Here is a 14,151-nt window from a genome sequence, read left to right as displayed (position 1 = left end):
GGGCGGCCTGCACGGCACAAGGCTTGCTGGCGTCAGATGGGATTCACCTTTCTGAAAGGGAGAAGAGGGTCTTTGCTCACGAGTGAGCAGAGCTCATTGACAGAGCCTTAAACTAGGCTTGAAAGGGGAGGGGGACAATATCAGGCTTGCCCGTGACAGGCGGTGGGACAACACACCAAGGCAGAGGGTTGGGGCGCTAGTGAGGGCCCTCAGCCTGTTGCTCTGACACGTGCTGCGAACACTGGAGGACGCTCGAAGTCTTCCAGAGATGGGGGAATGGCTCCTGAGGTAATGGGGGGGAGCCAAAAGGGGAGGAGTCAGGAGGGGAGGAGAAAATAGAGGAACACCAGTGACCACCTCAAAGGAATTAAGGCGTGTTCCTCTAAGAAGCTGACATGGCTGACAGACCAGCTAAAGTGCCTCGACACCAATGCATGCAGCATGGGCAACAAACGGGAGGAGCTGGCAGCCGCCGTGCTGCTGGAAAGCTGACACCTAATTGCCATTACTGAAACCTGGTGGGGCAAATCCCATGACTGGAGTGTGACTGTCCACGGCCAGCAACAGGGGAGGAAGAGGGGGCAGAGGGGCTGCCCTCTGGGTCAAGAAACGGGTAGAGTGTGAAGAGCTGTCTCTGAAGAATAGCCAAGAGCAGGTTGAAAGCTTACGGGTAAGAATTAGAGAGCCAGGCAACAAAGGGAGCCTTGGGGTTGGTGTCTACTCCAGGCCGCCCGATCAAGGGGAGCCTATTGACAAAGCCTTCTTGCTCCAGCTACAGCAGCAGGCATCGCGCTCACAGGTTCTCGTCCTGCTGGGGGACTTCTGCCACCCTGACAGCTGCTGGAAAAGCAGCACGGCGAGCTGTAGGCAATCCAGGAGACTCCCAGAGCCGAGTGCCGTCAGGGGGGAGAGTAAAGTCAGGACCCTGAATTTCATGAAAGCAAACTTCCAGCTCTTCAAAGAGCTGGTCAATAGGGCCTTCCGGGACACTGATGAAAATCTAGTTCCTGTGAAACTGATAGAAATGGCACCTGCAGATTTGCATGAGGGACGTGGATGTACAGGGAACACGGACTACAAATTCACACCAGTGCGCACGTGTGAGTTCAAAAGTTTTAAGCAAAGTCTTAACTGTCAGTAACGCTGAGTTTATTTAAAGAAAAAAAATCCCTTCTGTCCACACTTCCACCCTTCCTTGCCCAGCAAGACTACAATGTGCTGCCTCCTGCTCTGCAGGTCCTGAGCAACCCATTTCAGAACAGCCTCGAACACGGCCTCTTCTTTCACAGGGAGCTCATCCTTCTCCAGCAGGCGTTCCAGCTCATTGAAGGAGAGCGCCACAAACTCTGTGGACACCTTGGTCACCTCCTCGAAGTGATGCAGGATGAACTCATGGGCTGCTTCTCGCAGGTCAGGACAGTAGTAGTAGCCGGTGAATCTCCAGATGCCAATGCAATTTTCCAGGCAAAGCTGGGATTTTAAGAACTCGCAGCCCAGTCTGACGATGTCCAGGACGTTGAACTGGTCTGCCGCGATTAGCAAACTTTCAACGTTGTCATCCGTGAGCGGCACTGTCCCGGTGTAGGCGTATTCCATAAGGAGCCTCATCATTTCAGAGGAAGTGCCGGGGATTTGATAGACCTTCCTCTCGGCATTGCTCCAGTTGCTGGAGAACAAAGCCCTGAAAAAAACAAAGCAGTGCTGGGGAAGAAAGCGGCCTTGCTGTGTGACACCCTGACCCCATTATCCCCTGTGCCTCCTTCCCCGGGCACCAATTTGGGCACTAGCAGTAGCCATGCTGGGAGGCCGTGGAGTTTGATGAAGGAATGTTTTACTAGCCGGTTGTTTTAATAAGGAGCCACAGGGCGAGCAGGCACCTCGCTTCAACAAGAAGAGCAGAGAATAACGGTGTGTGGGGAAGAAAAACCTCCCGCCTGGCAGCAGACCAGCCAGGCTGGCCACGCTCCCAGCCCTGCACCGTATCTGGGGCTTTGCCAGACCCCACTTCCAGCGCTGCTGTTCCATCTTAGCTTATGGATGAATTTGGGTGTCTGGGGAGGTACCAGGACTAGGGGGAACTGCTGGAGGAGAGTTGGAGTGCCGAGGGAAGCGCTGGAGATACACGAAGGCACAGTGTGGCACAGAGCAGGAAATACTGTTTGGCCCCATCCCCTCCTCCTTCAAGCCCTCACCTGAAGTACGGACTGCAGCTAGAGAGGATCATCTTGTGAGCAATGAATTCAATGCCGTCCACGCTGATGAGCCCATTGCCCAGCTTCCCTTCTGGGCAAAGCCCACTGAAGGCGGTGCAAGCCACAGCGCTCATCTTCCTCTCCCTGGGTGAGCAGGAGTATGCGGTGCGAGCCAAGCTGTCGCCTACCTCGACGCCTGAGGCAGTGGGAGATGCTTCTCTCTGGGGTGCTTGCAGCACTTAGTCCTTGCCCTCCCTCCAACATCATAGTGGAACCCCTGCCTGTGCGGTGGCTCTGGAACGTGCCCCATAATGACATCACAGGGGTGGGGGGGACCAGGCCGGGCCATGAGCCTCTCCACAGCCCCTCTGTGGGGCCGAGGTCTGGGTCCCCGCGGTCCATGTTGCCGTGGGGCGGAGCCGTGGCGTCCCTGGGCTCTGTGGACTTCCACACAGGAGAGGAAATAAAAGATGGACACAGCACTAGGCACCGTCTGTAAAAGACTCCAAGCTTTTAAATGAAAGCAAAGAAGGGGAAAGAGACATTGGGGAAACAGGAAAACAGACAGAGAAAGCAAGCTTTCCAAACAAGTATCAGCGTATACTGCTCATTGTAACGCTTTATTGCCATGACCATCTACCCTAGCTAGAAAAGAAAACTTCTTGCCAGCCTCGCGTTGGAAGCTTGGTACCCGAAAAACACTTGTGTTTAACAGAAGCTCTCTCAAGAGCTAGTGGTTGGAAGCAGCAACGCTACCAGGTTCAAGGCCCACATCTCCTCAGTTCACATGCTTAAGTCAGTTTTGCAAAGCCAGCCAGAAAGCGGAATGGAACCTCAAAATGCAAACCACCTCTTTCCACCGATGCCAGTAAAAATGCCACGAATACACGGGATTGGAAGTTTTGTTGGAAATACATGAACTGCAACAGAATCCTAATCGTCTTCCCATTTAGTATTTGCATTTTCAACCCCATACAATAAGACAGAATGCAATGCTGCTGGCAGTCTCTAGAAAACACACAATTCTAGCACAAAGGAGCACATAGGTAGACATGTAGAGGTCAATACAACTTGGGAGGATCCCATAGGTCTTTTGGGGTTCCCTATGGGGGATATTGAGGGGTTTTTGTGTCCCGTGGGTGGGGTTTATAGAATGATAGAATGGTTCAGGTTGGAAGGGACCTTCAAGATCATCTAGTTCAAAGGCCCCTGCCCTAGGCAGGGACACCTCCAACAAGAGGTTACCCCATTTTCCGGAGTTACCCTGGGGAAAGCGTTACCCCTCGTCCTATCATTACATGCTTTGATGAAGACAGCCTCCCCAACCTTCCTGTACGCCCCCTTCATGGACTGGAAGACTGCTATAAGGTCTCCTCCGGGCCTTATCTTCTGCAGGCTGAACAACCCCTTGTCTTTCGGCTCTTTAGGATTTTTTCCTGCAGCTTCCTCATGTTTTGCAGACACGTTACTTCAACAGACGTCTTCAGCGGGGGCTGTTATGTCATTATTATACTGCTCCATGGTCTTGATGACAAAACGCAATGATGGTCCTTGTCAAACATTTTATCTCCTTCTTCTTTTTTCGGGTTTTGCATCAGAAGGTTTGCTGTTTTCAGCAGGTTTTTTGACTTATGCTCTTTGTTGGAGGGCTTGTCCAACTTGGTTTCTTTTGGATGGTCTTTCTTGGCCTTTTCCTCCTTGGCTGGCCTGGTTTCTGGGTCATTTTTGTCAATTCTGGGTGAACTTTCCATGGGGTAACAAGAGCCTTCTCATTGTCCTTGGCAACCCCTCCTTCACTTTTTTCACAGGAGGTTCCTGTGAAATACTGGGAGATTCTTCACGATCGGTGTCCAGCTTCTCTTGGGAAGCTTTAGCTGTGTTGTCTTTCTTGGGAGGAACGGCCACCTCTACTTTCATCTTTGCATTTCCTTCTCTTTTTTCTCCTTTTCAGACACCGATTGGAAAGCAATAGAATCTGCTTCCAAAGGCTCGTCTCGCACAGGAGTGGTGTCATCTCTGTCTGGGAGTGTGAACAGAGAGCCTCTTTTAACGTCTTCTGCTGTTACTGGCTCTCTTGCTTTTCTCACACCTGCTAAAAACTCAGCATTGGGAAATCCTTTATTCTCGTCCCCTTTTCTTCTCTTCCAGTGTTTTTTACATTCGTTTCCTTTGCCATCTTCCAGTGGATATTCCATGTCCTTCTTATTTGATTTTGGTGGATCTGTGATGCCGTGGCGCGCTCTTCCAGGAGGTTTTTCAGGGTCATGTCCGTCTCCATTATGACTTCTGTGGCTTTGCCCACCAGGATAGCCTTCCCTGCATCCCCCAGCATATGGCAAATTCTCTCGTCCGGTCCCAGGTGGACCAAACCTATCTGGAGAAATGGTCTCTCTATTTACTGGTGGTCGAGGTTGAGCGCCAACAGCAAAGCCCTTGTAAAAGTTTTCATACCATTCTCTATAGTTCTTTCCCCATTCTCTGTAACTCTCCTTTTCAGATGGATCTCTGAGGTCAACAGATCTGCCATGGTAAACTTTCATATCATAGGGGGGAACTTCTCAGTATCTGTTAAAGTACTGCCTTTCTCCATCCCCTTGAGGTGTAGTCCGTTTAGTGGGAGACTGGCCTCTAAACGCTGAAGACCTTTATGGTGAATGGTATCTTCTGTATGGGGGTGACCGTGACCTTGAACGGTGATAACCGTGTGACCTTGACCTAGAGCGATAGTTACGACGCTTCTCTTTGCCTCTTCTTGGATAGGGTGGTGATCGTGAGAAGGAAGGAGAACGGGAACGACTAATGGATCGAGAGTAGGAGCCAGAGTGGGAAGAACCTGATCTTGACTTGGCGTGGGTATACGAACTTCTAGAGTGAAATGAAGCCCTATAGGGAGAATTGGACCTAAGAAAAAAACCAACACAAAAACAATAAATGAAGTTAATTCACACCAGTCACTCTCCCGTTTGGTTTTTTTCCTCCCAAAATTAGTTGTTTGGGTTTTTTTTCCCCTCTCCATATGCTTATGTCAAAGCTGCTTTCAGCTGCTGACATAACGCTACTGCCGATTGAAGAACGTGATAACATGTAAAAGTTTCTGCTTACAAGACAGAACACCTGCTGCTTTGATAGTGTAAAAGCATAGAGGAAGGGTAAGTCTATATCCACTCATTTCTGTCACATGAACGACCGCAGCTATTGATTGAAGGTGCCGTATACTGGCTTCTGCTGGTACGTGGAGGCACACGTGTTTCACTACTCGGGCACGACACGCAGTGCAAATCCTTTTTGGTGCAGTAAGACGCCAAGAGAGCAAGTCTTAATGGTTACAGTGCACTATCAAACATCAAGAAGACACGATTCAGCCTGAAGACAGTAAAGGTCAATTTTAAAATGCCCGCTCAGTCGATTTAACTTCACTACTGATTTGGCAATTTGTACAAGATGCAAAATACGGCAAAAGACGGATTGTGCGGCAATCCGACATACAGGGCACTTCTAGCCAGATGTCCTAGGAAAATTTTGCACATCATAGCTCTAACCAAGGATAGTGACGGCTTCTGAACTCAGCCTCTAGTACTATGACCCATTGCCATTACTCTAGGAAAGGTACTGGCAGCGTCACTAATAGAGCTATTCAGACTGCCGCCCGCATGATTTTTGGGGATCGAAGACGTCAGCTACCCTGAGCTTTCTCTTCACAAGTTTTGCTTTTATTATTTTTTAAAGAACCATTTCACGTTATTCCGTGTATGTTCCTTAGCATCATTCCTCCCCTTTAGTAAGAGAGCTTTAGTAAGAGAGACACCTGCTCCTTAACAACTGCTGCCCAATTCTATCCATCTGTCTACTGTAACCTCTGCCCTATGTGAGCTAGTACCCTACATAGGAAACTCCCATCGCAGCTAAAATCAAGTTTTTCAGCTCTGTTTGGCCAGCAATCAAAAGGGTGGCTTTCCTTTGATTCTATTTCCTTTTTATATGTAACTACAGTTTCCTCAAAAACCGTTCATTTTTCCGAGTCCTCTTTTCAATCATGTACCAGGGTTTTATGTTAAATAATGTCACGGCAAGCACAGACTCCCTCTGTCAAAGCCAATTCAAATTAAGCCATTTAAAAATTAATGACCACTTGTATTCTCCACAGCTATCTGGGCATACTTTCTTCATTGTAAATCAGCGGTTGTGTAAGTTAGGTGTTATGGCCTCGTTACAAGCAGTAATATATGGAATTGCTGTGGAATACTTACAGTTCCCAGCCTGGTCCACCACCTGCTGAGCGAGGTGTACTGGCTCTCGTTGGATGACCTTCTGGAGTCGGGAGAGGAAAAAGAGGAAAATCCCATTCAGTGTATCTGAAGGCAATCTTTTTAAAGAAATTCTGAAGTTATAGTCACGTACCAGTCGTGGGCACTGATTGTCCTTGGGGGCCCGGAAGACTTGGGAATGCTGGTTGTCTTCGTACAGGAACCTGACGGGCCTTGTCAGTAAATGCAAACGGTTGGAAAACAAGCTCCACTAAATGCAAGAATCACTGCATATGTTGAAATACAACTTACCTTCTCTTTCAACAAACTGCTGACTGACCGCGAGGAAGATGCAGAAGGCTCAGCAGCAGTCACCAGAGCAGCAGGAGGTAATACGCTAGCGGCATTGCTACAAAAAAAACCCAAATTTTTATTGTTCAAGCAGTCTTTTGAAGTGCTACTTGAAATGGGAAGTCCAAGGTGAGAAAAGGCTGACTACTGTAAATGGACAAAAAAATTTACAAAATAGTCTTCACCAGATTTACAAAAGTGAAGTTGGCCGATTCCAAATGCAGCGCTGTCGAGAAGTCCATGCGGACTGCTGGCAGTTAAAGAGAAAGCTCACTGGAAACGTATTTCATTCAGGTAGCTGCGCAGGAAAGGATTGGAGTACATTTAACCCCCAGAGAGAGCCTCAGTTGTGGAAGATGGAAACACTGCAATTCTGTTAGGAAATGTTTCTGTGCTACTTCAGGGGCTGCCTTAGAGGTTCTTTTGGACTGTGATCCTTTGTAGTCAGCGGTACGGCTGAGCCTGACACTCTTCTGGACAGAGTGGCTGTTTGCACCCAAGGCACACAGTCAAAGGATATAAGCCCTGAACAATAGCACAGGTTTTTCACGTATTTTCCGATGACTTCATGGGTTGCACACTTAGACGGTCATGTTTGTAAATACTTCACATTTACAGTGCTTCAGTGTTTATTATCCAATCGGTATGCGTCGCTGACTACGCTGCGTATTACTGAGGGTGACTCTGACTTATCATGAGATCGAGGACAGAAATACTGTAGAAAGAAGTTCTGTGAAAACACCTGGCCTATTTTACCCATAACTGTGCTTTGACACTTTTCATGAAAATGTTATTTCCTCAGGATTAAAGAGAAATCAACGCACTCAAGAAGGTTTGCCATAACAAAATGGTTTCTTTAGGGATTGCTAGCCGCTTCAAATGAAAGGGCTCCTGGGGAAAAAGCGTTCCTCTCTCAGGGTAAGCCTGTACGCAATGACTGATAAGGGAAGCAAACAAGCAATACTTGTGAGAACATTCTTGCAGGAGGCACACTTCCAACTCACCAAAGTGTCCTCATTCAAAGCGAGGACTTTCACAAAACAGAACTTCCGCAGTTATCTGGAACTGTCACTAATGAGACATAAATCGCTGGCGGAGAAGCTCAAGAAGAGGAATCTAACTTTGGCATCTGGGTGTCTCTCACATTCATGTTGATCTACAGATTTACTTACTGAAAAGGTCCAGGAGGTGCAACAGTCATGAGTGGTGGTGGAGGTGGTGGCGGCTGCTGCTGCTGCTGCTGAATGGTCTGGTGGAGCCCTTTTGTGTAGCCCGTTCCATTGCTGAAGTTGTTCACAGCCTAGAGGCAGAAAAACATTTACCACAAGGTAATATGAAACTTCAGTAGATGCATGAACAAAAGCCTCCACAGAGCAAAATTACTTGTGTAGTCCTGTACACGCTGTCAATCCTAAAATGAATCAACATAGAAATACACAAACACATCGCCTTAAACGCTGATAGTAACAACTGGTAACTCAGAGTACCTGTATTTAAAATACTTCAGTGTTAACACCGAATTGGAAAGTAAGGCAATCATGTTAAACAAAAGTGCGACCTGGATTTGCCCCATTGTCTCCAAAGAGTTCTCAGCTTCTCTAACAACAGATAATGGGTTTGAAAAGTAAATGCAGCCTATTTAACTTAGCGGTTTTTGAGGAGATGTAAATTAACATTTTCTCCCCTTTTGGCTTTTTGCAAACAGACTTTTCTTACAGTTTACGTAAAAGTCATCCTGTTACCTTGCGCAGGAACTTGTTGGCAATTAAAGCATCAGGGGAAACGTCTGTCTGATGACACGTTGGGCATGTGTGTTCCTCAGATTCCAGCAATGCTGTTCTGATGCCTGTGCATAATTAGAATCATCAAAGTAGGTTTAGCCAACGTAAGGAAATTTTGGGGGCTCCAATCAATCGTAAAAAGACTTATATGATTAATGGGGGAATATGGTCTTGAATTGAGGGCACGAAGCGATGAATGTTCAATAGTGTAACACATCTCTAGGACGCAGCAAAAAACTGTGCCGTTTTGATATTTCACTAACGTAACATTTGAAGACGGCTGCGCCTGGATGTTTCGACTATTCTTTTTGGCAGTCTCTAGTGCAGTGGTGGTGCACTAGATGTGGTGGTGGTGCAGGCACCACCCTCCAGGTTAATGAATAAAACACACCTCAAAAGAACATCCGTAGCCTCGAGTTCTGAAGGTTTTAACCAGCTCTCCCGTGGAAAAGAATGTGGCTTAAATGCCTAGCTATCGGTTTGTGGCAGACCACAGTACGGTTGGCTGTACTGAGCCAACCAGAGTTGGCTACACGATTTTGTGTGAGAGAAAGGGCTGTGAAAAAACCTAAATGCTTTCAATATCTAATGCTGTAATCACCTGCGCAGCTAGGCACTCTCCTCGTGCTCGTCTGCACGTAAAGGGGATTTAAACAGATACGTAAAAAAGGAAAAAAGCTTTCTGTCTTTCTTTTTTGTCCTTTATACGAGAAGAGTCCTTTCCTGTCCAGCGGACACTTAAGTATGGAATAGAACTGGTAACAAAGAAATTTGTCATCTTCTGTTTCTGCTCTCAGAAAGTCAGATGTGGTGTTTGGAATGAACAAACAGGGCAGGAACACTTACATTCGTCACAATAACTGTTTCCACAGCAGGGAATAATGGCTGCATCAGTCATTATCTCTTTACAAATGAGACATAACAACTCAGCTGGAACAGGGTCTGAGGAGGTGGAGGAGGATGGCTCCCCTAGTAAGAAGGGAGGCTTCTCCTTCTTTCCTCTAGCGTAAGCTTCCCTGGAGGGTGGGGCGGGGAAGGAAAAAGAAAAAAGTTAACGATGGGTACAGGAAAACTTTTCCAAGCTCTGAAGTTCCAGGGGCATGAACAGTAGGACCGCCCTATTTTAGTACGAGGAAGTATCACGGATTTTGCGGTTAACATACAATGGCAATGCTTCCTCCCCCGTGGTTACAGATGCCGGCCAACTTGGCTGCATTTACGCATGGTTTCTCTCCTTCACCTTTTGGTCAGTCCAGTTAGTTCCATACTTACGCATTAATAATTGGTATCGCATATGTTCCGCTCTTTGTCAGCATAGCACCCTTTGTATTGGGATCTTCCACCTCCATCATGAAACTCCTTGGAATTCCTGTGCTCTTCTTAATTCTGGGAACAGGCTTAAAATTTTTGTCCTGTTCAGAAAAGAAATGCGGACATAGCTCACCTGAAGACCCACACTGAAAATGACACTTTGATGATTAATTTAAGCAGCAAAAGCCCTTAATCCTCTCCTTTTACCTAGCCTAAGGGTTACTCGACTAAAATACTTATTTTCCTACGGGAATACAGCCAGGACGTTTCAAAGACTTGAGCAACATTTTGAACTCAGTGGACATTCTTTTGCTTAACTTCAGCTTCCGTAAGCGTTACACATCGCTTAGCTCACCATCCGCTCGGAGAAGAGGCACAAACCCGCTCCTCCTCCACAGCGCAATTCAGGGAGGGAGAGCCCAATTCAGGGCTCTGAAGCAGTCACTGGAGAAACTTACGTTCACCATCGATACGTACGAAGCTTGTGCATGCATTCCCCCACTAACGTTACATGGCGTGAATACTCAACCAGAGACTTGTGTAATTAAAACACGCAAATATTCAATAGGTGGGGTCAAGAGAAACATCTTCCTTTTATACAGAATTCTAAAAACTGTGAACTGTCATTGAAATGCGTTAAAACCAGAAAGATTTTCGATAGTATTGAAATATATAAAAATGCGTATGACAGTTCACAGAGAAAGATCTAGGGACATATTTAATATCTACGACCAAGACAAAGGAACATTTTACATTTTAAATTCCAGGTTTCCCTTGAATTTTGAAGGGGTTTGCAACATTGCCCTATAACCTCTGTATTTCACCCCAAGAGAAACAATTCCTAATATGACTGTTCATGTATTTGTTACGTAACTGCCACGTGAAAAATGAACAGCGAAGTCACACCAGAAGTCCCCCGCAGTCTTACCCCAGTCGTTGGGCAGTTCTTTATGTAGTGGCCAGGTTTTCCACAACGAAAGCATATGTAGGATGGCGGAGGTGTACCCCAGGGTTTCTTCATGTAACTAAAAGGTTTTTGAGAAAAGAAGAAAAAGGTACGCATGTGTCTCTCTCGTTAAAACAAGCATCTCTACAAATTGTCCAGAATCTTCAAAGAACAGATTTGACGTTATCGACACTTACTTGATTGGATCGTATTCACGGCAAGACTGTATCATCATAGCTTTTATTTTCTCTTCTTCGGAAGCATTGGCTTCAGCCAGATTGTCCGTCTGTTTAACAGGTAAGCATTTGACACACGCGTTAGAAACACATTTGCGCCCACACAGCCAGAGACGACACCACTCACCCCATCCTGTAAAGAGCAGCACAACGCTAGCTGGGGCTGCATGAAAACAGCTGCTTATAGAAAATACTGTTGTCCTGAAGATGTTTTGGGGAGCCCTTACGCCATCACATGATGTTGATGTGCCCGTTAACCTCCTGGAAAAGAGCGTTCTTGGGCACTCAAAACCTTGGGCTCTGTTTGCACCTCACATAAAGACTCGTGTAGCCACTCCAGTTTTCTTCCAAGCGCACTGAAGCCATGTGTAGAAATAATTACGCTATGCACTACTCTTCAACTGATGTTTAAGCTCCAGACTACTGGAAGGAGGAGATATCCACTGTACGTTTAATGGAGAAAGATGTACGCAACTATCGTTATTTACGCTTTGCAGCGTTAAAAGTACACTCAACTCAAGAGTCGGGGAAGCTGTTTCTGCTTGCTGAAATTCAGCTTCAGACACAGAAGCGTTAAAAGGAATCAAGCTTTTTATAACCCCTCAGCAAGACAAAAGACTCTTTGCAGTAGAAGTTTGACCGTCGTGTGCTCTCGGCAGTCCAAACCGCGTGTTCTCCCCCTACTAACTTCTTCATATTAAGCGATTTAACCACAGTAAGCAAAACCTGCAGGTTTTTTCCACTTGACTGTGTCCTTCTAACATACAAATTGTAATGTAAGTCTTGTGTACCACTAGATCTTCAAATTATTGAAGCCCGCTGGATTTATTTAAGCAGCATTTCTTGAAACGCTTTGATTAGACACAAGTGCAGTCACAAGCAGGGTCTAAGGGAGTGACTGTCAATGATTTTGACCTTCAAGTACCCATCCTTCAGAGCAGCCACTCATGGTTTTGGTTTTGTATGCATTCATTGACAAAAGCAACAAACTAGTTTCTACGTTTTATTCAATGGTTGTTTCTTAGACGTAGTTTTTTCTCAACAGTAACATAATCCAGATGGACATCTCTGAAATCATTTCTACTAACGTTTAGAGAAAACTTTACAGGCGCTTGACTCGTTTGTTTCCAACAACCGAAACGGTTTACAAAGCACGTCCAAAACCCACAAAGCATTACTAGGAATAGACCAAAATTGAAATACGGCATTTAATACATCGTAATAACAAACCAGAAGACTGATAACAGATTGCCTCCATGCTAAGCCAGTCTGCACTAAAGAGGTTAGAGAAAGTAACAGCTTTGAGCTGCCGTATTTTTCTGAAATACTTAAATTGTCTCAAGAGCTTAAACGTGTACCCCACGGGGACAGTTTTTCACATTTTAGAGTAAAACTTCACGTGAGGTTACAGAACCTCACAGACAGGACACGTTTAGGGACAGCACTGATGGAGACCAATGTCTTTTGGCGGCTACCTTCCAAACCCTTTCTTTTTTTCTTTATTCCACCCCCCACCCCACCCACCCCCAGTTGTGCACATTAGGAAATGTGTCTCACGCTGCAGTGAGAGAGGGAAGAAGTTCCCAGCGGGAAAAGATTTCTCTTTCTTGGAAATGAACTCCCGCCTTTACGTTCAGAAGAAAGAACTGGCTCTGCTGCATTAGGCCCTGCCTTCTCTAATCTTTGTAACTTTAAAGACTAGTGTTTTAATTGGCTAGCACTACGCCTTTTCACCAGGTGCAACCGCTAGCGCTCTCCCAGACAAAGTTACACATTGTTGAGCAAAAAATGCAGGCAGTTCCATAGCAAAACACGGTATTACAACAGTTTCAGGAGGTCACATCTGCTAATACGCCACACGTGCACATTGGCATATTCCGATAAACGATTAGGTACCTTTTCAGAATTTACACAGTCTGCGTGCAGACCAATGAGTTTGTGTTGTTCACAACGCAAATTTTGTGTTGTGAATTTATGAAGCTGTGCAGCTCTCAAAGAGTGGATCTGTGACTATAATGACTGGCAATTCAGAAAGAGCCACGCAAGTGGCCCTGTTACAGAAACGCTTCTATTTTGGCTGTGGCAAAGCCCCCTGAAATGTCCGTAACTTGCAGCCAATTACGTTCTTCGGTAAAAAATGTTTTCGTTTCCAACGCAAGATTAACGAGATGTATGAAAACCAGGAAACAGCATGTGAAGGGCTTCTGTTTTGTGTCTTGAAGATGAGTAATCCTGCAACGCCACGTTGAGGCTGATAAGGTACTCCCCTTCTCTCTGCCCAAACTGGGAACTACTCTTTACAGGAGAGGATCGAAATACACACGCATTTTAAAGTTAATTAAATACTTTAAATTATTAAAAATTAAATGAAAGTTCTGTTCACATTACAACAGCTATCCAGCTATAGACCACAGGATAAGATTTGAAAATACAAAGCAAACACTCTTGGGTTGTGGGTTTTTTTTTTGGGAGGGGTAAGTATTTGCCAAGATTATATACATATATATTTACCTTCACAAGCTGGGCCAGAGGAAGAGGTGCAGGAGAGTCATCAATCTGTTCACAAAAAATGAAACACATATTCAAGTTCCACAATCAAAACACAGCGATAGTTCACCTCTACTCTAGTCTGAGAGCAGCGCTATATCCTCTGAGCGACACTGAAAGAGGCGTTTCAAACCCAGTGTAATTTGTCTTTGTCCAAAACAAAGTCCAAAACTATGAGAGCTTAGGAGTGCCCGTGTGGTTAATGAGAAGAAACTAAATGAATCAAACCCGCTTGAGATCAGCTGCTTGCTCCCGAATATCTCAGAGAGGGACCCTTGTCAAATGCTCACAACTGCTTAAAAGTCGAAGGGGTAAGGCGGCTGTCAATTTTCAGCTGAAAAGGTTTTTAAAAATACATTTATTTGAGAAGGAAGCATCACTGCGGGAAACTTCTCTTCGGTGTGGTTTGTAAACTCATCGTTAATTTCACATCATTGATAAAGGCACATGGTTACGCTTCTAGGAACAGAGTACAGCTGCCTGTCAGAATAAAGCACCGGCACATCGGCCCTGGAACATGAACTCTGCCCCTGCGCTCAAGAA

The 14,151-nt window shown here is 45.8% G+C and overlaps 1 pseudogene; it reads right to left on the bottom strand.

Moving 5' to 3' along the window:
• Window positions 1-3,755: 3,755 nt before the first annotated feature.
• On the bottom strand, window positions 3,756-13,611 carry LOC134524280 (E3 ubiquitin-protein ligase RBBP6-like; annotated as a pseudogene).
• Window positions 13,612-14,151: the final 540 nt, after the last annotated feature.

This window comes from Chroicocephalus ridibundus, chromosome 16 (assembly GCF_963924245.1).
Source record: "Chroicocephalus ridibundus chromosome 16, bChrRid1.1, whole genome shotgun sequence".
Taxonomy (NCBI): domain Eukaryota; kingdom Metazoa; phylum Chordata; class Aves; order Charadriiformes; family Laridae; genus Chroicocephalus; species Chroicocephalus ridibundus.
Note: the sequence above shows the minus strand (reverse complement) of the source record. Positions and strands in the feature narration are given on the sequence as shown.